This window comes from Tamandua tetradactyla, chromosome 20, assembly GCF_023851605.1.
Source record: "Tamandua tetradactyla isolate mTamTet1 chromosome 20, mTamTet1.pri, whole genome shotgun sequence".
NCBI classification, from domain to species: domain Eukaryota; kingdom Metazoa; phylum Chordata; class Mammalia; order Pilosa; family Myrmecophagidae; genus Tamandua; species Tamandua tetradactyla.
Genome location: NC_135346.1, coordinates 17,591,180 through 17,615,529, shown reverse-complemented (window position 1 = coordinate 17,615,529; position 24,350 = coordinate 17,591,180). Strand labels below are relative to the sequence as shown.

At 38.9% G+C, this 24,350-nt stretch overlaps 2 protein-coding genes across 18 annotated transcripts in view; one reads left to right on the top strand and one right to left on the bottom strand.

Annotated features, from left to right (window-relative positions):
• Positions 1 to 14,756, bottom strand: part of WNT8A (Wnt family member 8A) — a 103,238-nt gene extending 88,482 nt beyond the window's left edge. For 4 of the 7 annotated variants that reach the window (XM_077138567.1, XM_077138568.1, XM_077138571.1 and 1 more), the window contains exons 1-2: positions 14,578 to 14,756; positions 11,031 to 11,131 (exon numbers count right to left, since the gene is read on the bottom strand). The gene's annotated coding sequence lies outside the window, so the exon portion shown is untranslated. Of the gene's footprint in view, positions 1 to 10,886; positions 11,132 to 13,736; positions 14,410 to 14,577 lie in introns of those variants that run through there. The other 3 variants (XM_077138566.1, XM_077138570.1, XM_077138569.1) reach the window with 3 other exon arrangements.
• The window catches only part of FAM13B (family with sequence similarity 13 member B), a 188,235-nt gene that overhangs the window by 33,201 nt on the left and 130,684 nt on the right, over positions 1 to 24,350 (top strand). For 3 of the 11 annotated variants that reach the window (XM_077138560.1, XM_077138561.1, XM_077138549.1), the window contains exon 1: positions 13,373 to 13,468. The exons of 3 other annotated variants lie outside the window; for them this stretch is intronic. The gene's annotated coding sequence lies outside the window, so the exon portion shown is untranslated. Of the gene's footprint in view, positions 1 to 13,017; positions 13,469 to 14,426; positions 14,748 to 14,852; positions 15,071 to 24,350 lie in introns of those variants that run through there. 5 more of the 11 variants (XM_077138552.1, XM_077138556.1, XM_077138559.1 and 2 more) reach the window with 4 other exon arrangements.

Sequence of the window (24,350 nt, the reverse complement as noted above, 5' to 3'; positions counted from 1 at the left end):
CATAAGCACTTGAATGTATACCTTGCTGTTTTAGAGTGCAGTGTTTAGTATATGTCTGTTAGGGTTAGTTTATTTGTCGTATTCAAGTTTTCTGTTTCCTTGTTGATCCTTTTTTTAGATGTTCTACCTATTGATGAGAGTGGTGTATGGATATCTCCAACTATTATTTTAGAGACATCCATTACTTCCTTCAGTTTTACCAGTGTTTGCCTCATGTATTTTGGGGCAATTGGTTAGGTGCATAAATATTTATGATTGTTACTTCTTTGTGGTGTACTGCCCATTTATTAATATATAGCGACCTTCTTTCTTTCATATAAAATCCTTTAAAGTCTATTTTGTCTGTTATTAGAATAGCTACTCCAGCTCTTTTTTGGTTACTGTGTTCATGGAATACCTTTTTCCAGCCTTTCACTTTCAAACTATTTGTATCCTTGGGTCTAATATGAGTCTCTTATCAGCAGCATAAAAATGGATCACATTTTTTTAAATCCAGTCTGCCAATCTGTGTCTTTTAACAGGGTTAAAAGACAGTCTGCCAATCTGTGTCTTTTAATTGGGGAATTTAATCCGTAACATCCCATGTTATTACTGTAATGGCAGTATTTACTTCAGCTATATCATCCTTTGGCTTTTATAAGTCTTTATATATCTTCTTTTTATCCTTCTTTTTGCATTTTAATTGCCCTTATTGATAATCTTCATTTCTATACTCTCTTTTCTCTCCTTCTTTTCTTTTTAGCCTGCAGCACTCCTTTTTTTGTGTTTCTCATAGGGCAGGTCTCTTCTTAATGAACTTGCTCAGATTCTATTTATCTATGAATATTTTAAACTCTCATTTTTGAAGAACATATTTGTTCTTCAAAATTCCTGGATGTCAGCTTTTCTCTTTCGGTATCTTAAAAATATTACACCACTGCCTTTTTGTCTCTACAATTTCTGATGAGAAATCAGCATTTAGTATTATTGAGCTTTTCTTGTATGTGATGGTTCACTTTTCTCTTGCTACTTTCAGAATTCTCTATCTTTTGAGGTTGATAATCTGATTAGTATGTGTCTTAGAAGTGGTCAAATTAGATTTATTCTGTTTAGAGTACATTGTGCTTCCTGGGTGTGTATATTTATGTCTTTCATAAGAGTTGGGAAATTTTTGGCCAGTATTCTCAGATATTCTTTCTGCCCCTTTTTACCTTCTCTTCTCTGTCTGAGGCACCCATGGTATGTGTGTTCATGTGCTTTTCCTGTATTTCAATTCCCTGAGACCCTATTCATTTTTTCCATCCTTTCCTGTTCTTCTGTCTGTTTGATTTCAGATGTCTTGTCTTCTAGGTTGCTGAGTCTTTCTTTTGCCTTTTAAAATTTGCAATTGCATGCCTGTAGCATATTTTAAAACTCATCTAGTGTGCCTTTCATTCCCATAACTGCTGTTGTTTTTCTGCATGCTGGTTGAAGCTGTTACGTACCCCAGAAAAGGCTATGCACCTGGGGGTATACACTTGTGGTGGGTGGGACCTTTTGGCTAGGTTGTTTCAATTGAGATACAATCCACCCAATTCAAGAGATGGTTTTAATCTTTTACTGTAGTCCTTTATGAGGATTAAAGGCAGAATAAGCCCAGAGAGCTCAGAGAGAAACACCCGAAATAGTTTGGAGAGAGCGTAGAGAAAAGCCCCAGGAGAAAGTGTCTTAGTTTGTTAAGCTGCTGGAATACAACATAACAGAAACAGAACAGTTTTTAAAAAGGGAATTTATTAAGTTACAAGTTTACAATACTAAGGCTGTGAAAATGTCCTAATTAAGGCATCAATGAGAGGTTATTTTCACTCAAGAAAGGCTGATGCTGTCCAGTACACCTCTGTTAGCTGGCAAGGCACGTGGCTGTTGTCTGAGGGGGTCTTTGGCTTCTGGGCACCTCTGTCAACTGGGAAGGCAAATGGTGACATCTGCTAGCTTTCTCTTCCAGCTTCTCATTTTGTAAGAATTCCCTGGGGGCATATTCTTTCTCTACTTCAGAAGGTCTCTGGTTGTGTGGGCTCCGAAGATTTTCTAAAATGTTTCCTCTTTTAAGGAACTCCAGTAAACTAATCAAGACCCACCCTGATATGGATGGAGTCACATCTCCATCTAACCAAAAGGCCACACCCACAATTGGGAGTGCCACATCTCTGTGGAGGTAAACTGATCAAAAGGGCTTCTACCCTACAATACTGAATCAAGATTAAAGGACATGGCTTTTCTGGGATATACAACACTTACAAACTGGCACATAGAGCTTAGAGAGAAAAGCTCTGGAGGAGCTAAGAGAGGACCTATAGAAGGAGCCACCAGAACCACCGAAAGCAATGAAACCTGGGAGCAGAGGAGCAGCAGGTGCCAGCTATGTACCTTCCCATGTGACAGAGGTGTCTCAGATGCTGGAAACCTTTCTTCAGAATCCAGGTATCATCTTGTTGATGCCTTAACTTGGACATTTTCATGGCCTGAGAATGATAAATTGTAAATTCATAAATCCACATTGTAAAAGCCAACCCCGTTTTTGGTATATTGTATTGTGGCAGCTTTAGCAAACCAAAACACTCTTATGCTCATCCAGTGTCTTCTTAATATCTTTATCTTTTTAGCTGTTTTTTTCATCATCTCCCTGAATTGGTTTAGGAGATTTGTTTGAACATCTTTGATTAGTTGTTCCAAATTCTGTATCTCCACTGACTTTCTGATTTGTTACTTTGACTGGGACATACCATTCTGTTTCTTTTTTTTTTTTTTTTTTTTTTTTTGAAAGACAGAGAGAAGGAAGGAAGGATAGAAGGAAGGAAGAGAGGAAGAAAGGGAAACATCTTTTAAACATTTTCTTGTTTTATTGTATTTTGTTTCTCCGTTTTCGTTACATGGGCTGGGGCCGGGAATCGAACCGAGGTCCTCCGGCATAGCAGGCAAGCACTTTGCCCGCTGAGCCACCGCGGCCCGCCCCCATTCTGTTTCTTAATATTGCTTGTAATTTTTCCTTATAGCTGGGTGTGCCATTTTGTATTATTTACCCCAGAAAAGACATGTCCTTTTTCCTGATCCAATATTGTGGGGGCAGCCATGTTTCTTTTAATCCTCATTCAATATTGTGGGATAGAAAATTTGATTAGTTTGTTCCATGCAGACTGACCTACTCAATTGTGGGTGTGGCCTTTTGATTAGATGGAGGTGTGACTCTGACCATTCTAGGTGGGTCTTCATTAGTTTACTGGAGTCCTTTAAAAGGGGAAACATTTTGGAGAAACCTCAGAAGCCACAGAGCCAACATGAGACCCATGTTTGGAGATGCAAAAAGAAAATGCCCCTGAGGAAGCAGGGAAGCTAAAGACCCCAGGAGATGCCAACCCCATGCTTTCCCATCTGACAGAGGTGTTCTGAATCCATCAGCCTTTCTGTGTATCTTTTCCTGGATGCCTTAGTGTGGACATTTTTATGGCCTTAGAACTCTAAAATTACAACTAAGTACATTCCCATTTCAAAATATAATCCAGGGCTGGCCACAGTGGCTCAGCAGGCAGAGTTCTTGCCTGCCATGCCGGAGACCCGGGTTTGATCCCTGGTGCCTGCCCATGCAAAAAAGAAAAAAAAAAATCCAATTCATTTCTGGTATATTGCATTCCAGCAAGCTTTAGCAAACAAAAACATTGGGCATTTGAATATCTTGATGAGATTATTTTGTAAGTCAGTTTCTCTTTCTTGTCTAGGATTTTGTTGTTGATTGGGTTTGTGTTAACCTTTAACTCTTGGTCCATCAGTATATCCCAGTCAAAACAGGGACAGGGACCCACACTGCTGGTGCAGACCAGTTTTAAACAGCCTTGGGGAGATGGTCAGGAAAGATGCCAAAAGCCCTTAGTTCCACTCCCCAAGGGAACATGTTCCTAGTGGTTTTGCCTGTCACAGGTTGAAACAATGGCGTGTGTGCTGCCTCCCCAGGATGGGCTAAAGTAGTGGGTCCCAGCTGTCTAAATACACTGGCCAATAGGTGGATCTGTACTGGGGCAGGTCCTTCTGTGTTCTTGAGAATAAGAATTTCCATGGCCCTCTCAGACTGCAGCAGCCCACCAGACAGGGTCCAGACCAACCCCAAACTACTTGCCTTGAGGGTGGGAGGTGGGCACCAGAAGCCTTGGCCATGTGAGTTAGTCACAGTTTTATACTGCAGTTTCTGAGTGTCTTAGTCCTGCTCTTCCCTGGATGCTGTGCAGTACTCCCCTGGTTTCTGTAGCCCTAGAACAGTTGTTTCAGACAATTTCTGCCTATCCATTATCTCCTTTAGGGAAAGGAGTGAGATCTGCAATTCCCTATTCTCCCATCTCCCAGGTAGCAGACTTTATGACTTTTTCTTAAATGCAATTTTATTGATATATATTATATATTCACATACCATGTAATCATCAAAGTGTATAATCAGTGGTTCACAGTATCATCATAGAGCTGTGCATTCATCATCTTTTTTTTTCCTTTCTTTGCTCCAATGTCTTTAGAGCAGCTTGAAATAAAAACCTAAAATTGTGGAATTGTAACCCATATCAAAGTATGAAATCTATTCTACAGCTAATTATTGCAATGTGCTTTGAAATTTATTGTTTTTGTATATATGTTATTTTTCACAAAAAGGAAAAAAAGCCCATTGTGATGATAAAAGCAATATACGATGATATTGTGAACTACTGGTATGTGACTATATAACATATATCAATAAAAAATCAATTTAAGGTAGAGTTATAACAGAGAAGATAGGATTTAACAAATGAGTATGACTTCTGAATTATTATGTTGATATTTCTTTTAGTCTCCAATGTCTTGGAGCAGTCAGAAGGAAAAATCTAAAATTGGGAACTGTAACCCACACCAAACTCTGAAATCTGTTCTATAACTAATTATTGTGGTATGCTTTGAAATTTATTGCTTTTTTACATATATATGTTGTTCCTCACAATAAAAAAAAAAAGGTAGACCCTAATGCTTGTAAGAATATTAGGAATTCCTCAGGTGGGGAAGTTTAGTATTTCTGCGGTTTTCCCCAGTCTCTCAAAGGGACTTTACAAATCCTTTTTTATTTTCTGCCCAAATTATTCTGGGATATATTGGGGTTGACTGGTTAATTTTGATAGTCTTTTGTTCATTCATTAGCTTTATTTCCTCTTATTCCTTTAAAAATTTTAACCACATTTTAAAATATTCTGTATCTGATAATTAGAATATTTGCAATTATCACAACTATTATTCTGAGGTTCCTTATTTCCTTGTGTTTTTAGTGATATTTTATTATGAAGTCATGTTTCTTGGAAACTTACCTGTAAGATTTCCAAAAAGGATTCACATTTGCTATTGCCAGGTACCTGGGGCACTAAAATGACCACTTCCTAGTTTTCAACTTAGAGATTTCTGGGTCACACAGGTAGTTGAATTCTGGTCCCACACAATATGCTTGCAGACTTGTTTAGAAATTCTCAGAGGAAAGTTTTTCCTTTACTTTTTTTCTGCTCCATCCAGACTTAAGTGTCAGCTAAAACAGTCAGGTGCCCTTACCATTTCCTTCCGTAGGTCAGATTTTGTTCTTGTTTTTCCACCGATGATGTTGCCCTTTAGGGGTCTAGCTTTGGGAGGTGGGGGTCTCATGTCAGACTTACAGACAAGATGCCAAGGTCTTGTCTTAAACCAAGACAAGATCACAGAAGGCTTCCTAGATAAAGTGACTCTTAAGGGACACTTAGGCTGAAATTGGGCTTATTGAACCATAAGTGGGGGTCAGCTATGCCATGGGCATAATTAGACTGTGCTTACTACAAGGCAGGAATCATGTCTGCGTTCACTGCTATGTCTCCAGCCCTTAGCTTAGTACCTGCCACATGATGCTCAATAACGTAAGCATTATTTTAGTGTGTGGACAAGTAAGAAGTTTTCTAGGTGAATGAAATAATACATAGAAAGCCAACAAGAAGAAACAAATAGCAAAACCTTATTAAAAAGGAACACTGGTTAAATGATGGGCTTTTTCTTTTTTCAATAAGTGTTTTTGGGGCAATATACTTAATAACCATGATAACTATAACACTTCTCCCTTCTGTATACAGACTGATTTATTTCTTACTATGAAACCCTAAAATAGGAGTGTGAGCCTTCATGGTTCAGAGCCTCTCTGCTAACGAGTTGGGGATTGGGAAAACACTAAATACTACTGCAGATAAATATACCCTTGTCTTTAGTAGAAAAAAGGAGGCAGGTGTAAATGTTTGCTAAAAATAATGTTGTAGTTAGGTTGCAATTTGTAAATATTTGCTGTCAGTTTGCTACAGAAGGTGTGATCCTAACGGAGAGAGCCCAAGAAGGATCCTGGCTGGTCAAATGGTAGGATGTAGGTCCGCATCCTCTAAGGAAGAGATGGGGTAATACAAAATGGCAAGACCCTCCTGCCTGGATTTCTAGCTAAAGGGACAGCAGAAGGCCTGTGGTTTTGTGAATGTCAGAACCTCACTGAATCTCTGGGCACTTTCTTCTTTCCCTACATGGAAATAGGGAGACAGAAGAAGGGAGAGTGATATATATACTTATCTTTTTTTTTTTTTTAAAAACAATAAAGGTTCTGATTGTGGAAAAAAAAATCTAGCTGATTCTAAAAGTTAATCAAGAATCTGAAACAACATAGTCTTATATCAGAAGATCACACTGGCTCATGTTATTGTCCGACATTCAATTCCGATTATTAGGCCAAAAATGTGGACTTGGCAAAGATGAGAGTTACTATCAATTGTTCTAGCTCCTGACTGGCACCAGTGGCTGTGTAAGTTAAAATCTGAAATCAACATTATGTTAACTTTTGTTCTATTCTAAAAACACTATATTCCAGAGATATGTAAGATGAAGATTTTTTCAGAGCAGGGATCATGATTATATCCCCCATGATTATATGTTTGGCCCATAATAGTTGCTCAAGAAAAATGTGTTCAATAAATAGCACAAAGGTTACTTTTGGTTCCTAAAATCAGAACAGTATTTGCCATTATTTTAGATGTTGGCGTGGGATTTGTACACCATGGAACAGTTTCTCCTCTTTGCAGCTAGTATTATTTCTCTGTTTATGAAGAACATGCATTCTTGCACACTGGCACAATGGTCCTGGGGAATGTTGTACAGACAGATTTCCACTGCATTCCTCAGAAGAACCAGCAATATCACTCTCTAATGGTGAGTTGCTTTTCTTTATGAAAATATTTTAATTTTATTGGGGTTTTAGTCCTTTCTTTCTTCCAGTAGAGGTTGGGCTCTTCAAGAAAGAGAAAATTACTTAGTTAAATTTGATTGAAATTGATAGTATTTTACTGCTCTGAGGGAGACGGAGTAGGTATAAGCTCCTCGTCCTTGTGCAGTATTGTTCCTGCACAAGACTGCATATATTTGTCCATCCTTATCTGCTATTATGTTTATTCTACAAGTGGGCAGTACGAACATACTTCTCTTCTGGGAGGCGGTATGCTTGTATTTACTGTAACTCACAAGATTCAAAATGTCTTAAAAAGAACACCAAGCGTTTGGTGGTTCTTGGTTTTCATTTAGAAATAAATGGGCAAATATTTAGCAGCTTCTACCAAAAGAGGTTTCCATATGGGGCCTAATCCCTAGGAATAAAAGCCCCGATATGGCAGCAAAACATTTCTAGAGATGTCTTTAGCCTCCGGAAGTAGACTAGGAGAGTGAATAAATTGTAGTAAATAGCTCACAGAACACTTTTATGTATACCAATTCATTTAGGAATTATTTTCCTATTTCACTAATGGGGATTTAACAGAGTCACATACTTAAATGCAGTTTTTTCTTATTCCTAGTTCAATGTTCTTATTTTAATTCATATATTCATAAATGCTGAATGTGTTGTATCTATTTTACTTTTATAAATGATAGAATTGGTGGGGATGGGAATGTGTCCTTTTGATTCTTGCTGGCTACTGTGGCTCCAGTTCATTATTAACATTGCATTAAAAAAGATAATGGCAGCCTTGACTGAACAAAAGCTAATACATATCCTAGTAGTCAAATAGCCATGGTCAGAGGTGAAATCAATAAGGGAAAGGAGGACACCTGAAGAATGAGTTTCCTTATTGATAGCACAAGAGAAGGGCTCAACATCCTGCTACATCGGGAAGAGCTAAATTTAGTCAAATTAATGTAATGGGGGGGGGGGGGGAGTTTGGCTGTTCATGCTGCCAGAGTACAATATACCAGAAATGGGTTGGCTTTTATAAAGGGAATTTATTAAGTTACAACCAAACTAGGGCATCCAGAAAAAGATACCTTGACCCAGGAAAGGGCCGATGATGTCTGGGGTTTCTCTGTCAGCTGGGAAGGCACATGACAACCTCTGCTAGCTCTCTCTCCTGGCTTCTCATTTCAAACAGCTTCCCCAGAGGCATTTTCTTTCTCCATCTCCAGACGTCTCTCTTTGTATTGGCTCTGAAACTTTTCCCAAAATGGTTCCCTCTTAAAGGACTCTAGTAAGCAACCCCACTTAATAAGTTTCCATCTCCATGGTAACCACCTAATCGAAAGGTACCACCCACAGTAGGGTGGGTCACATCTCCAGGGAAACAACTTAATCATAAAGTTCCCACGCAGCAATACTAAATCAGAATTAAAGAACATGGCTTCTTTGGGGTACTCAAAACAGTTTCAAACAGGCACAGGAGGGAAGAAGTCCATTTGTGTTCTTGACGAATAATGAAGGAATGAGCTGTGAAATGGCTAGTTCCTGACCTCATCTCATTCCAGCAATACTGGACAAGCTGAGGTTGTCCCTGGCACCTAGGCCATGGTCTGGGGTTGCAGAAGGAATATATATTCCTTCTACAGTGATTTAATTAATGACTCTAATTTTGAGATTCATAAAGTCTCTGCTTAGATGAGTTAGGTAGAATGCTTTTTCCTTGGGGCTTTAAAAGTCATCCTGCAAAGAAATAACAACCACCAAAAAAATCCTACCTCAAGTAATGATTTTCCTAGCATGGCCTCACTCCAAAAAGAGTCTCAGAAATACATAGGCTTGAACTATATCAGTCACTTCTCATCTTGATCAAACAGCTATCTGAAATGAAGTTTTTTTTTCAATCTATTAAATTTATTTTAACTGTTGTTCCCATTATTTATTTTTATTCCATATGTTTTACACATTTGTTGATAAGGTAGATAAAAGGAGCATCAGACACAAGGTTTTCACAATCACACAGTTACATTGTGAAAGCTATATCATTATACAATCATTTTTAAGAAACATGGCTATTGGAACACAGCTCTACATTTTCAGGCAGTTCCCTTCAGTCTCTCCATTACATCTTGACTAACAAGGTAATATCTATTTAATGCGTAAGAATAACCTCCAGGATAATCTCTCAATTCTGTTTGGAATCTCTCAGCCATTGACACTTTATTTTGTCTCATTTCTCTCTTCCCCCTTTTGGTCGAGAAGGTTTTCTCAATCCCTTGATTCTGAGTCTCAGCTCATTCTAGGATTTCTGTCCCATGTTGCCAGGAAGGTCCACACCTCTGGGAGTCATGTCCCATGTAGACAGGGGGAGAGTAGTGAGTTGCTTGTTGTATTGGTTGGAGAGAGAGGCTACATCTGAGCAACAAAAGAGGTTCTCTTGGGGGTGACTCTTAGGCCTAAAGAAATGATGTTTTTGACTCTAGTAACATATTAAAATGTGACTTCTACATATGCAGGTAAACATTTGTAGGAAAAAAGAAGAAAATGCAATGTAGTTCTGAGGCATTCTCTCAGTGACTGCCAAGGTTAGATTCTCTACTTGTTACATATCATTAAATTGGAAGTTTTAACTCAGGGTTTCTCAGTCTTAGTACTATTGATATTTTGGGCCAGATAATTCTTTGTTTTGGGGGTGGCAGTGGAATCTTGTATATTGCAGGATGTTTAGCAGCATCCCTGAATTCCATTCACTAGATGCCAATAATACCTTCCCAGTTTTGAAAACCAAAAATGTCTCCAGACTTGCCAAAAAAAATCACCTCTGATTGAGAATACTGCTGTTTTAACTGCAGCACCAAGATACTACAAAAAAACAAAAGCCAAACCAACAATCAAAACCTCACTAAAGTGAATTCTGAGATGGGAATTTATTACGTTACACGTTTACAGTTCTAAGGTCAGAAAAATGTCCAAACTAAGGCATCTAGGAAAAGACTCAAGAAAGGCTGATGTCTGTCACATGGGAAGGCATGTGGCTGGTGTGTGCTGTTCTTGTTCCTGGTTCTGCTGCTTCCAGTTTCTGATTCCAGAGGTTTCCTCTCTAAGTGTCTGTGGGCCTTCACTTAGCCTCTCCGGGACACAACTCTGGGTTCTGGCTTGTTTAGCATCTCATGGGAAGGCACATGGCAATGACTGCTGGGCTTTGCCCACGTCTAGGCAGCTGCTCTCTCTGTTGACACTCCAAGCATCTCCAAACATCCGTGTCTCTGTCAGCTCTGAAGCAACTGTTCTCCAAGCATCTGCAGATGTTTCTCCAAAATGTTACCTCTTTTAAAGGATTCTAGTAAACTCAGCAAGACACACCTTGAATGGGTAGAGTCACATCTCTATCTAATCAAAAGCCACACCCACAAATGGGTGTGTCATATCTCCATGGAAACAATCCAATTACTTTCCCACCATAAACAATATGGCTCCACAAAATTGGATCAGGATTAAAACACAGCTTTTCTTGCGTATGTAATAGTTTCACACCAGCACAGACTACCTCTAGAAATTTCAAAGGATTTAGACAAAATCAGGTAGATAATTCAACATACAGCAAGTTATAAAAGGTCAAGTAAGGGGTGCATGGATGGTTCAGTGGTAGAATGCTCACCTTTCATGCAGGAGACTGGGTTCAATTCCTGGACCATGCACCCAAAGAAAAAAGTAAGTAAGAATTATTGAGGAGGATTTATTTGGAGACAGATGCTAGTATGCTGTGATTCTTACTACAGGTGCTTGCCTTCCTTTCTCTTACCTCAAGCTGGGTGAGAGGGTCCTTTGATGGAACTACTCAGACTACTTGAAATTTGTTTCTTGCAGTTAGAGGGGCACAGTGGACCTGTGTCTGACTCCTGCCTGTAAAATACAGAGGACAAGTGAAGGGCTGGCAGCTGTTTTGGCAGCAGAGTACAGAGAGGAATGTTGAATGTGAACTGAGATTGGCCTGTACTCTCAAGTTTGTTTGGGCAAAAAGTGTGGGAGAGCTTCCTGCAAACCAGCTGGGGGCCATAAAGAGCTGCCCCTAGCCTAAATAGGACCATCAGAAAAAAAATCACCATTGTCAAAACAATTCACTTCCAGTCAGAGAAAATAATGATAATATACTAATTTAGCTTGGACAAACACTTTACTGCCACCTGCTGGAAATTTATCAAAATAAATACACAAATCTCAATGAAGATGATGTGGATGGCATCCACCAGGGTTATGTACTGTACAAATATGCAAAATTATATGGGGGCAGGCGATGGTGATGGAGTGGCAGAGTTCTCGCCTGCCATGCTGGTGACCCAGGTTCGATTCCCAGTGCCTGCCATGCAAAAAAAAAAAATTATATGGGGGAGGAGTGATCTGGGCCAATAGCAAATGGGCCAGTGTAAGGATTACCTCAGATCCTATCTAACAGGTCCCCTACGGAGGGGAATAGGTTTTCACAGACAAGAAGTTGGCGGTGGATCACCAGATTTCTAGAGGTTGAAGGAGAAAAGAACTGCCAGAATAGAGTGTTTTTGCTTAGATTAAGGGAACTATGGTGAGAAACCACTATAGATGGTGACGGTTGTGGTCTCTGAAGTAAATGTAAAAGTATCCATGGAAAAAAGTCAGCTTTAACCATCTGCCAGGTCCAGAGAGTAACAAACCATCACATGAAAATTACAGTTAAGAATTTTCCTGGTTTTCTTCCTTCCCCTCCCTTTGGCTCTGGTTAGTAAGCTGGGAGAGAAAAAGAAAAACTAGGCAGGGTTTGACAGGACTATGCTCCCGTTTCCAAGGCAAGCAGTGTGCCAGCTGTCTCCAGATGGAAAAGGGGAGAAAGTTTCAAACTTCATATTTGTGACTCAATGACAATAGAAGGACTACAGAACTCATGGAAATCTGTCTGAGTTTTCAATAAGATACACGATAAATCTACTTCCAGTGCACAGGCTTAAAGGGATGAGGACAGATAAAAAGAAAGTTTTTTTTTTTATTTTTATAAATTATTTTTAATACCCTATGAGTCCTGCACATGGAAAGTACTGGTTTATTACAAAGTAAGATCTGGAAAAGATAGCTTTGAAAGACATGGTCTTGAATTTTACAGGGAAAAATGGTCATTGAATCAATTAGTTTTTTGAGAGCCCATACTCTGGGGTAGAACACATAGCATGCAAGGGAGTCCCTATCTCTGGGAACTTACGGTCTTGGTTTTCATACTTGGAATAACTTACCAGTTATGGTCAGTCATGTCAGCAAGAGTTATGGTTAGTTATGTCAGCAATGGGTTGCATTGGTGGGGCAGGTTTAGAAGGGTTTTTACTCTCACGATTTATTCTCAAGAGTTTTCACTGTCTCGTGGTTAAACTATAGAAGCAATCATGTTGCCTTTGGTTCTCCAAGCATGGAATCACATGTAAAACTCCCATTTAAGATGCTTAAAGAGAGACAGAAGGCTGAATGCACAGGGTGTATCTTAATTGGGTTGCTATGAACTCAGGATCTGTCTGGTTCTCAGTGTGGCAGATTCACAGACATATTTCATTTCACTCCAGCTTAATCAGGGGATTCTGAGAAACTAATTCATATAAAACAATTTCAGAGTTCAAAACAATGAACAGAAGCTTATTTATAAACCATAATGTGAATTTATTAATTGACAAATACTGTACAAATTGTGTAACCAGTACTGTTCATGTACTTTGGACAGTCACTTCTCATTGGGTGTTGTGATTTACTCTGAGTCTCCTTGAGGGATGGAAAGGCTACATAACCAGTACAGAATCACAGCATGGGTTGCTGTATTTTTTTAAAAGATATCCAGAATTTAAGTGTGTTAGGATGTAAATTCCTTGAAGGCAGGGATCTTATTTACTGATACTAAGAGACTAGAACATAATGTGTATAGTAAATGCTTAATAAATATTTGTTGAATAAGCAATTGGATCTGAATTAAACTTTTTGACTGCCTGCTCATAAGCACTGGTCCTTGTAATTAGACTCAGTAGTCTCTCTCCTGGATAAAATGGGAGCCCCCACAATACATTCTAATTCAGACTTGGCTGGTTCTAGACTCTTTGTGAACCCCACCCTTCTGTTATGACAGCATCAACTGGGCTTGTGATACTTAGGTTACAGGTGATTTATTTTAGTCTCTCTGATGAAATCTGGGAGTCACCCTGGCCTCTGTAACACATTTACAGATCATCTCATAGGGTGACTTTTTTTTTTTTTAACCTTCTTTCAAATTCTATGAGGGTTCTTATTTTACATTTTTCAGGTTACTGACTTGCAGCTAAGGCAGGTAGGGGACAACTGTACCGTGGTGGTAGATATTTTTTACAGCCACCTTGAGTTCTTTGTTTAGGTGTGGATCTACCCGCCGACAGGGAATCTAAAGGCAGAACTCTGCGTTTTACTCAATGGAGGATCTCAAAGTCCTTAACAGACTAAAGAAAAGAAGAGATTGGCTGAATATTCCTACCTTTGTGAGCTTCAGGGTTGGTCGGGTGATATGCAAGCAAGTACAAACTCCCTAGGCTCGGAGAGCCCATTCTTTCTGCCTCTTTTCAGCACAGCCTCTGAAACTCCTTGCAAACGTGTAGCCTTCCGACTTTCTCATTTCCAGACCCTTAAGTCGCCGGAGGCATACATTCTCTCAGGATACTAAGTCAAGTACCGTGGCCCTTAGTTGAAGGGGAGTGGTGGGGAGGCGGGCACGGCTCAGGTGCAGCCTGGACATCCCCGATCCGACCCACATCGCTGGGAATGGGAACGCGCGTCACTGCTCACATCTGCCCCGGCAGTTTTATGTTAAGGTCTCTGTGCGGCTCACTTGGATAAGGCCCCATACCCCGGGTGTTTCCACCCTTCTGCAAAGCTGGTTTTCCAGATTTTCCCTTTATCCGCCCTATGTCCCTTCCCCAGTTTCCTCTTGCTCCTTTCCAACCTGCCCCAAACCGAGGACCTTCAGACATCTTCCTCCGGCCCGCGCCTGGCTTCTTGCACTGTATCTCAGCGACCCACATTTGGGTTGGGAGAAGCACCGCGGTCGTTAAGGCCCGAGGCTATAGAGCCAGGGGTCGCGGTGGACCTCCCATCGCCCAGGCGGCGCGCGCCCCTCCCCCTGGCAGCGGCCACGCCTCTCCCCCTCCCACGCACGTCACGTCCGGCCCGGCCCCCGCCAGCCCTCAGCTCTCCTCCCGCCCGCCGTTAGGGAGGCTTTGCGCTATAGTGGTGCCTCCTCCGCCACCGCCGCCGCCGCCGTAGCCCCCTCTCTCGCGTCTCCGCCGCCTTCACCGCCTGGAGATTCCAGTGTCGCTTACCGGGCTGGCCCCGCGCCACCGCCGTCGCTTCAGCCTTCCGGCAGCGGTCGCCCCGGGAAGAGCTCGCCGGCCGCAGAGCCGCTTGGGCCCTCAGTTCTCGGCCTCTTGCAGTCGCCGCGGGTCCTGGAGAAGCGGCCGCGGCCGGGGAACAGGGCGTCGCGGTTCCAACGGTAGGTAAACGGGCGGGTACCCCTGTCTGCGCATGCGCGGTCCGCGCGGCCCTCCCCCCTCCGCCGCCTTCCCCCCTCCGCTGCCCTCCAGCACTGTGTCCCACCCGCGCCCGGCCCAAGGGCGTTGCGTCTTGGGGAGCTGGGGGTCAGCCGCAGTGTTCTGCAGGTGGGGTGCTCCGTCGTGAGGACTGTTTCTCCTTTTGGCGAGAGAAGAAGGTGAAGTCGTGCCCCTCGCTGCCGGGGGGTGTGGCAGCCTTCGATTTTCAGCCGCTGCAGTGCTTGTGAGCGAGCGTGCTCAACTCCTCGCTCACCCAAAGTAGAAGGTACCTCAGTCCACGTTTGTCTGCTAGCTTCCCCCCTACCGGTCCTGCGCCATTTCCCTACCCACTTCCTTCATGCTGGGCAGTGAAGTTGGTGCAGGAAAAAAAAAAAGAAACAACTGTGGTTTGGTCTGGTCTCAGCTGCGCCCCTTGGTAAGATCACGTGAGTTGAGTGCTTGCTGACTTCCTTAAATCGCCCAGAGAATACCAAAATTGGGCCGCCGGTGCACCGAGGAGTTGTCTAGAATGCATTCTGCATAGGCAGGGCCTGAGGAACGCTTTGTACAACGTTAAATTTCGGATGGGGCGCCTGTTTTCAAGATAAAATTAGAAGAAATTGAAAGGCAGTTGTATAATTTAATTCTATTTGCTGTTCTCGTCAGTGAAAAAAATATGTTGGGCATTTACTCTTCTTGCAAGGAGCTGATGATCTGAAAGATGGTAACCGCAATTATGGGGTAATATAGGCTGGGATGCACTTGCTGTGGGAGGCAGACAGTAAAGGGTTGCTTTGAAATAGTGACTTGTGAGATTAATGTGAGGCTGTGTCTTCAACTCTCCATTTTGGTAACCCTGAAATAGGCCTTGGCCTGAGTTTCTCACAGGTTCTGTGCACTTAGTAAAGTACTTGTTGAATGGAATTGAATGATCTCGACAGTACTTCCATATTCACCGGGAGCCCTTTTATGCTTTCTTAATCTGTGTTTATTTTTAGAGTAATATTGTGTCACTAATTACGGATTTGTGTGATGCAACTCAAGTCTTTGCGAAGGCATAGAAGGGCATATCAGAGTGACATGACTTTTCTTATTGGATGAAGTTAATGTTACAGTGTGTTTTATGTTGGAATGCTATAGTTTTGGGAGGAAACTACTGAAATGAATACAATAACTTGTCTGGTTTTCTGTCCCACTAATGACAACTACTTTTATTAAAATTTATGAATAACCTCTGTCCTCTGTGTGGTTCACCATTATTGAACACTAAGTTTAATATTGGGGAATGTAATAGTAGACATTCTTGTATTCTTTTTTCTTTGCCATTTTAATGGCTTTTATGCTTAAAGTACAGTGACATTAAAGTACAGTGACATTAATTGCATTCACAATATTGTGCTATCTACCACCATCCATTAACAAAACAGAAATCTGTACTCATTAAACAACACCTCCCCCCAACTACCTTCTTATGCATTTGCTTGTTCTAGATATTTGATGTATGTGAAGTCATGCACTATTTGCCCTTATGTTTCTGGCTTATTTTATTCAACAGCATGTCTGAAAGGTTCATCCATGTTGCAGCATCTATCAGAACTTCATTTCTTCCTATGACTGAATGATATTTCATTTTATGTATATACCATATTTTTATCAGTTCATCTGTTGACAGAGGTTGCTTTCACTGTTTGGTTATTGTGAATAATGCTGCCTGTGAACATTGTTGTACAAATATTTGTTTGAGTCCCTGTTTTCAAATCTTTGGAGTATATACATAGAAGTGGAATTGTCAGGTCATTTGATGAGTCCATGTTTAACTTTCTGAGGAAGTGTCAAACTGTTTTCCACAGCACCTCAACCGTATTATGTTCCCATCACCAATATTTGACAATTTCGTTTTTCGGCATCTTCACTAACATTTGTTCCTTTTTTTTTTTTTTTTAAAGGATAATTGTTCTAGTGAGTGTGAAGTGGAATCTTACTGTGGTTTTGGTTTGTATTTCCCTAATACTAGTGAGGTTGAGCATCTTTTCATGTGCTTTTGGCTATTTGTATATCTTCTTTGAAGAAATGTCTATTCAAGTCCTTCGTTCTTTCTTCTTGTTTTGAATTCTAGGAATTTTTTAGTATATTTTGGATAGTAAACCTTATCAACTATGTAATTTCCATGTATTTTCTCCAATTTTTTTGGGTCATCTTTTCAATTTTTTGGTAATTTTCCTTGAAATGCAGGGTTTTTTGTTGTTCTGTTTTGTTTTGCATGGGCAGGCACCGGGAATCAAACCCGGTCTCTGGCAAGGCAGGTGAGAACTCAGCCACCGTGGCCTGCCCAAAACAGTTTTTAATTTTGATGGAGTAGAAAATCTGTTATGTTTTTTTCTTTTGTTCCTTTTGTTTTGGGAATCATATCTAAGAATCCACTTTTATCACAAGGTCCTTATGATTTTCCTCTGTGTTTTATGTTTTAGTTCTTGTATTTAGGTTGTTGATCTATTTTGAGTTAATTTTTGCATGTGGTCTGAAATAGGGTACCCATGTTACTTCTTTTGCATATGGTTATCAGCAACATTTGTTGAAGAGACGATTCTTTTCCCTTTGAGAGGACTTAGTGTCCTTGTTGAAAATCAGTTGACCACAGATGTATGGGTATATTTCTGAACTCTCAAATCTAGGCCTTTGGTCTTTATGTCTTTTTCCTGTGCCAGTAGCACACTGTTTTGTTTTTTTAAATGTAACATATAAACACAAACATTCTTACTGTATGATCATTCCATTCTTGGTATATAAACAGTAACTTGCATTATCATCACATAGTTGTATATTTATCACCATGATCACCTCTCAGAACATTTGCATCAATCCAGAAAAAGAAATAAAAAAGAAAAAAATCTGTATATACCATACTCCTTCCCCTTCCTCCTCACTGATCACCAGCATTTCAATCTACTAAATTTATTCTAACATTTGTTCCCCCTATTATTTATTTATTTATTTTTAATCCGTATGTTTTACTTGTCTTTTGATAAGGTAGATAAAAGGAGCATCAGACACAGGGTTTTTACAATCAGAGTCACACTGTGAAAGCTATATCATTATACAATCATCTTCAAGAAACGTGGAGTAGCACACTGTTTTGATTACAGTAGCTTTGTAGTAGATTTTGAAATTAGAAAGTTTGAGTTCTCCAACTTTGTTCTTCATTTTCAATATATTTTTGGCAATTCAGGGCCCCTTTCTGTAGTTATTATTTTTAATGTTATTTTGCACCTGAGTTGTCTGAAACCCTAATAGTTATGAAAAGAATGAAAAACTGAAAATGTTTTTTCCTTTTTTGTAGAAATAGAAAATTCCTGTTTACAGATGGCTAAACTGAAAAGAGGCTGTGATTTTATATCCTAAGGTTTTCACTTCTTTAGAGTCACACTGTATTTAGGTCTCAACTAGGCATATATCAGAATCAGTTATACTTGTTTATTACAAAGGTGCACCCATTAAATGAAGACTGTGTTTTCACCAATGAATAAGATTAGTGCTACTAGAAGAAGAGGTGGTTATTTGATAGAGAGAAAGGATGGGTAATTTGGATACATGAACATGACCTGAGTCAGTATTCCCCAAGCCTGAAAGGGGTGTGCTTTCCCAAGGGAGGCTGAAGGTTAATTTGTATGTAGGCTCACTTAAGGACCTCATATTAAAATCAACTTTGATTGGAAATGGAAATAATGAAAAATATTTGGGATGGGATGGAATAAAGGCTGTTTTAACGCACCAACTAAATCATGTGGTACATTAAATTGGTGCTAGTAGTAATGGTATTACAAGATTAATTCATTATCAGCTGATTTATTCATTTACCAAATACATTTATTTAGCTCCAAGTGCCAGAGCTATATTGAGGAGCAAAATAAAAGTGATCATGATGGTTGCATAACTCTGTAAACTTACTAGAAATCATTGAATTGTACACTTGAAATAAATTTTATGGTATATAAATTATACCTTAATAAAGCTATTAAAAAATCATAGTGGACTTTTAGGTTTGTTTTTTTTTCCACATGGGCAGACACTGGGAATCACACCTGGGTGTCTGGCATGGTAGGCGAGAACTCTGCCACTCATCCACTGTTGCCCGCCCTACTTTTAGGATCTTATTCTCTTTTGGGAGAAGCAGACATTAAGCAAATATAGAAATGAATATATAATAAAACTTTTGATGCATGTTTTGGAACAAAGGAATGTTACACCTTAGAGAGGTCAACAGGGGAGATCATTAGCTTGAGTGATTGGAGAGGACCCCTCCAAGGATGAGACTTGAGTGAGTTGAAGTTGAGTAGGAGGCAGCAGGGGAGAGTGTTTAGATGAACCAGCTTGAGTAGAAACCTTAGGTTGAGGAAAATGTGGTGGGTTAATAAGACAATTTAGTGAAATTTACTGGATTTGTACTAGAAAAGGAAGTATCACAAACCTTTTATGTCCAGTTATACCTAGCTTCTAGTGTATTGTTTTCTTTTCCTTGTGAATATGATGGGTAATGATTCTTACCTCGTACTTTGGTTTTCAGAGAGATGTCTTAGCTTTCTATTCTCTTTTAGAATATAAAAACAGGAAGTCCAGTTCAGTTTACTTATTAAAAATTTCTCTACTATTAAATATAACCTATTCTTAGGTATATACCCAAAGAAAATGTTAGCAGGGAATCAAACAGATACTTTTGCATGCCTATGCCAGTGTTCACAGTATTATTATTCACAGTAGCCCATCATCAAGATGAATGGATAAACAATACATGGTATATAAAAGTATTGAGCTATTATTTAGTCATAAAAAGGAATGACATATTAATACATGCTACAACACAGATGAACCTTGAAGATATCACACTAAGTAAAATAAGCCAGGCAGAAGAGGATAAATATTGTATGATTCCATTTATAGGAAATACCTAGAATAAGCAATTTCATAGAGACAAAACATAGATTAGAGGCTCCCAGGGACTGGGAGGAGGGGGAATGGGAAATTATTGCTTAATGGTTAGACTTTCTGTTTTGCATGATGGAGAAGTTTTAGTAGTGGAAGGTGGTGATGATAGCATAACATCGTAAAAGTAATTATATGCCATTGAAGTATACACTTAAAAGTGGTTAAAATGGTAAATGTAGCCACAATAAAAAATATCTTTCTAGTTTTGCTTTTGTGCGACAAGCTGCTGTTGTATGTAATTGAAAAGGAAAACCACTTGGTGATCGACATGGTAGCTGCTAAATATTTGGGAGGGGGAGAGCAGATGCTTTGTTCTTATTTAGGACAAGCATTGGTGATTTTGGATTAAAAATTTGAAACTGTAGAAGCACTCATATAAAGGATCAGGTAACCTGAAGGTTTTTTGTTTGTTTGTTTTTGTTAAGTCCATGTTTTATTTGCTAATTAATGGACAAAAGGCAGTGCATTTATTTTCAAATATTTTCTTGAAAGTCTATGCTCATAGAAATTGTAAAAAGTTGGAAAGACTGTTTAATCAGGGAAACTTTATATATATCTTGCACAATCTTGTTTGTACAAAAACAAGCTAAATATAAAGCAATTATAATTTTACGCAGCTCTGTTATATGTGGTCTTTAGTTATATATAAAAGTTTCTTGGTTTTGTTATTTGTGAAAAGATCAATACCAGATTGAATTACTACCTATTGGCAAAGGGCTCTAAAAAGCTTACTTTAGCATTAATTTTTTACATGGTTGAGTTTACTAATTTGAGAAGATAAAGCTTTTTAATAAGAAAAAACAGACTGTAGTATGGTCAGTTGTAGAATCACTTTGAAGCTAACATAAAATTTTTTCTGTTGAGAAATGGCTATTCTAATGTCTGAATAATAATCTTTGACCAGCAAAATGTTTTAATGCTTTGTGAATTTTCCCGTGTGGTTTGATGGATTTCAGTGAAATTTTAAATAGATTTTTCACTGATGACTGTAGTTACTGTTGCCTGGAAAGAGCATCTACCTAAAAAAAAACATTAGAAGAATTCTGGTCCTGGCTTTGACACTAGTTCAGTGACTTTGAACACATTTCTTAAGTTCTCTGAGCTTTTACTTTTTTTTCTGAGAAAGGGAATAATAAACTTTCTTGCTTATCTCATAGGAAATAGTCGTAAAGATTCTGTTGGATGGTGAACTAGCAAAGTGCCTCAGAAATGATAATATCAGTTCACATATCGGGGTTTTGTTATTCCTTGCTGTTCAGAACTGGCAAAACAAAGATTAAATTATATTTTTTGCTCGCAGAGTTCAGTCTAGTGGGAAAGACTTAAAAACATAAGTATAATCAGTGCCTTTTTCAGAGCAGCCTTTACAGAGGTCAATGCAAAAAGAGGAAAGTTCTCATCCTAGGGAAACCATTTGGCTAGAACAAGTTGTGTAATTATCTTCACAATACCCTTTATCTGAAAAATTGAAATTTATTGTAGTTTTGTATTAATAAACATCAAGAATTGTTAAACTAATCTTAAAGCCCTATTCCTAACAGTCTGTGTTAGACTGTGGGTGTGCTTGCTTTCAGGAAGAGAAGAGGTAAGAGATTACTAGAATAGAATAGTTTGGAAGAGTAAAAATTTGTCAAAATTGGGATTATATGCATAAATATGACTGACCAGAATGCATTATTCAAGTATGCTTTCTCAGATAGTTTGTGAAACTTGCAAAATCGTAGTGCTTTTTTTAAAAAATTTTTTATTAGAAATTGTTTTTTAAATACCAAAAAAACCAAACAAACAGAAACATTCTTAACTTTTGATCATTCTGTTCTACATATATAATCAGTAATTCACAATGTCATCACATAGTTGCATATTCATCATCATGATCATTTCTTGGAAGGTTTGCATCTATTCAGAAAAAGAAATAAAAAGAAAACAGAAAAAAATTCATACATACCATACCCCTTACCCCTCCCTTTCATTGATCACTAGCATTTCAATCTAAATTTATTTTATTTTAACATTTGTTCTCCCTATTATTTGTTTATTTATTTCTAATAGGATAATATATTTTAATTTTTTAAAGATTTTTTATTAATTAAAAAAATTACAAGAAACACAAACATTCCCAACACATAACTCAGCAATTCACAATATCATCACATAGTTGCATATTCATCATCATGATCATTTCCCAAAACATTTGCATCAATTCAGAAAAAGAAAAAGACAGCAGAAAAATAAAACAAAAACAGAAAAAAATTTTACATACCGTACCCCTTACACCTCCCTTTCATTGATCACTAGCATTTCAAACTAAATTTATTTTGACAGTTGTTCCCCCTATTACTTATTTTTATTCCATATGTTCCACTCATCTGTTGACAAGGTAGATAAAAGGAGTATCAGACATAAGGTTTTCACAATCACACAGTCACATTGTGAAAGCTATATTATTATACAATCATCTTCAAGAAACATGGCTACTGGAACACAGCTCTACATTTTCAGGCAGTTCCCTCCAGCCTCTCCATTATGTCTTGACTAACAAGGTGATATCTATTTAATGCATAAGAATAACCTCCAAAATAACATCTGGACTCTGTGTGGAATCTCTCAGCCATTAACACTTTATTTTGTCTCATTTTACTCTTCCCCTTTTGGTCGAGAAGGTTTTCTCAATCCCTTGATGCTGAGTCTCAGCTCATTCTAGGATTTCTGTCCCATGTTGCCAGGAAGGTCCACACCCCTGGGAGTCGTGTCCCATGTAGACAGGGGGAGGGTAGTGAGTTGCTTGTTGTGTTGGCTGGAGAGAGGCCACATCTGAGCAACAAAGAGGTTCTCTTGGGGGTGACTCTTAGGCCTAATTTTAAGTAGGTTTGACCTGTCCTTTGTTGGGTTAAGTTTCATATGAACAAACCCCAAGATTGGGGGCTCAGCCTATAGCTTTGGCTGTCCACACTTCTTGTGAGAATATCAAGAATTCAACTTGGGGAACTTGAATTTTCCCCCTTTCTCACCATTCCCTCAAGGGGACTTTGCAAATACTTTTTTATTCACTGTTCAAATCACTCTGGGATTTATTGGGGCATCACTCTGGACAAACCAACAAAATCTCATGCCCTACTCAAGGTTCCATGTACTTATGGTGTTCAATTAAGCTGTCTACATAAGTTATATTAGGAAATGGACTAGTCAAAATATAAATTTTGTACCAAATAAACATTTTTTGCTTTAGTCTCACACATAAGTTAAATTAAAATTTTGAAATATTACCATCTATTTTCAGCACCCTGCAGTAATGACATTCCTTTGTTCTTCCTCATGCAAAAACATATTTTAAACTGGTACATTTAAGTCACTATCATTATACACTCTAGGCATTCCTAGGTTATACTATCTCAGTCTTTATTGTCTATCTTTCTTTCTGATTTCATTTGTTCCCCCCGCCCTCCTCCCTCTATCATTCTCACATTCAGCTTCATTCAGTGCTTTAACATAATTGTATTACAGTTAAGTAGTACTGTGCTGTGCATTTCTGAGTTTTTACATTCAGTCCTGTTGCACAGTCTGTATCCCTTTAGCTCCAATTATCCAATACCTTACCCTATTTCTAGCTCCTGATGGTCTCTGTTACCAATGAAATTCTCCAAGTTTATTCACTAATGTCAGTTCATATCAGTGAGACCCTACAGTATTTGTCCTTTTGTTTCTGATGTAGTGCTTTTTAAGAGGGGTCAGTCAGCATACTGATGATGAGCAAGAAGAGCTAATTTAGCAGATACTCACTTTGATTTAATAGAAAACCATGCTAAAATAGTGGACAAGTAACATTGGAGTGCATCTGCGGGGAGGGAAACCTGATGGGAGCCATCTTGCCCTGGCATATCACATACTTTCCCTTTGATCAGGAGATGAGCATTTAAGTGTCGGGCAACAAACTTTCCTCTACCAGTCTCCTGTTTTTTACACACTAATTGATGATTTATACTACTTGCTGTTTGAACACACTAATTGATGATTTATACTACTTGCTGTTTGAACCACCAAGCTCTGTATCTGACTGCTGGCTCAGGTCTCAAGTCATCCTTTGGCTAAATTTCTTCAGCTACTCTTGGAGACCAAATACAGGACCTCACTGTCTCTTTGGCTTTATGAAACATAATTGAGGCTGGTTTCCAAATGAATGTAAAAATAAGTTTTTGGCTTTGTAGTAATACTTTCTAAATGTTTTAATTTCTTGAAACTTAAATGGCTTTCATTAGAAGGATATGCATTTAGATCCAGGGGTAAATTCTAGCATCACTATTTAAAAACTCTGATACATAGTTGTGAGACTTCAGCTCATAATACTTTGTTTTTATATATTGTAAAAGGGAAATAGTACCTGTTTCACAGCATAAGTTCTAGGTATAAGAAATAATTTATACAGTACTTACAGATATTCCGTATAAGATAATTGCTTTGCCTTCTTTGATTTATCTTTGGTTATTGTCGGAAGTAGATATGGCAGTCTTTTTTTTTTCTTCGTAGGCAGGCACTGGGTATTGAACCTGGGTTTCAGGCATGGCAGGCAAGAACTCTGCCTGCTCAGC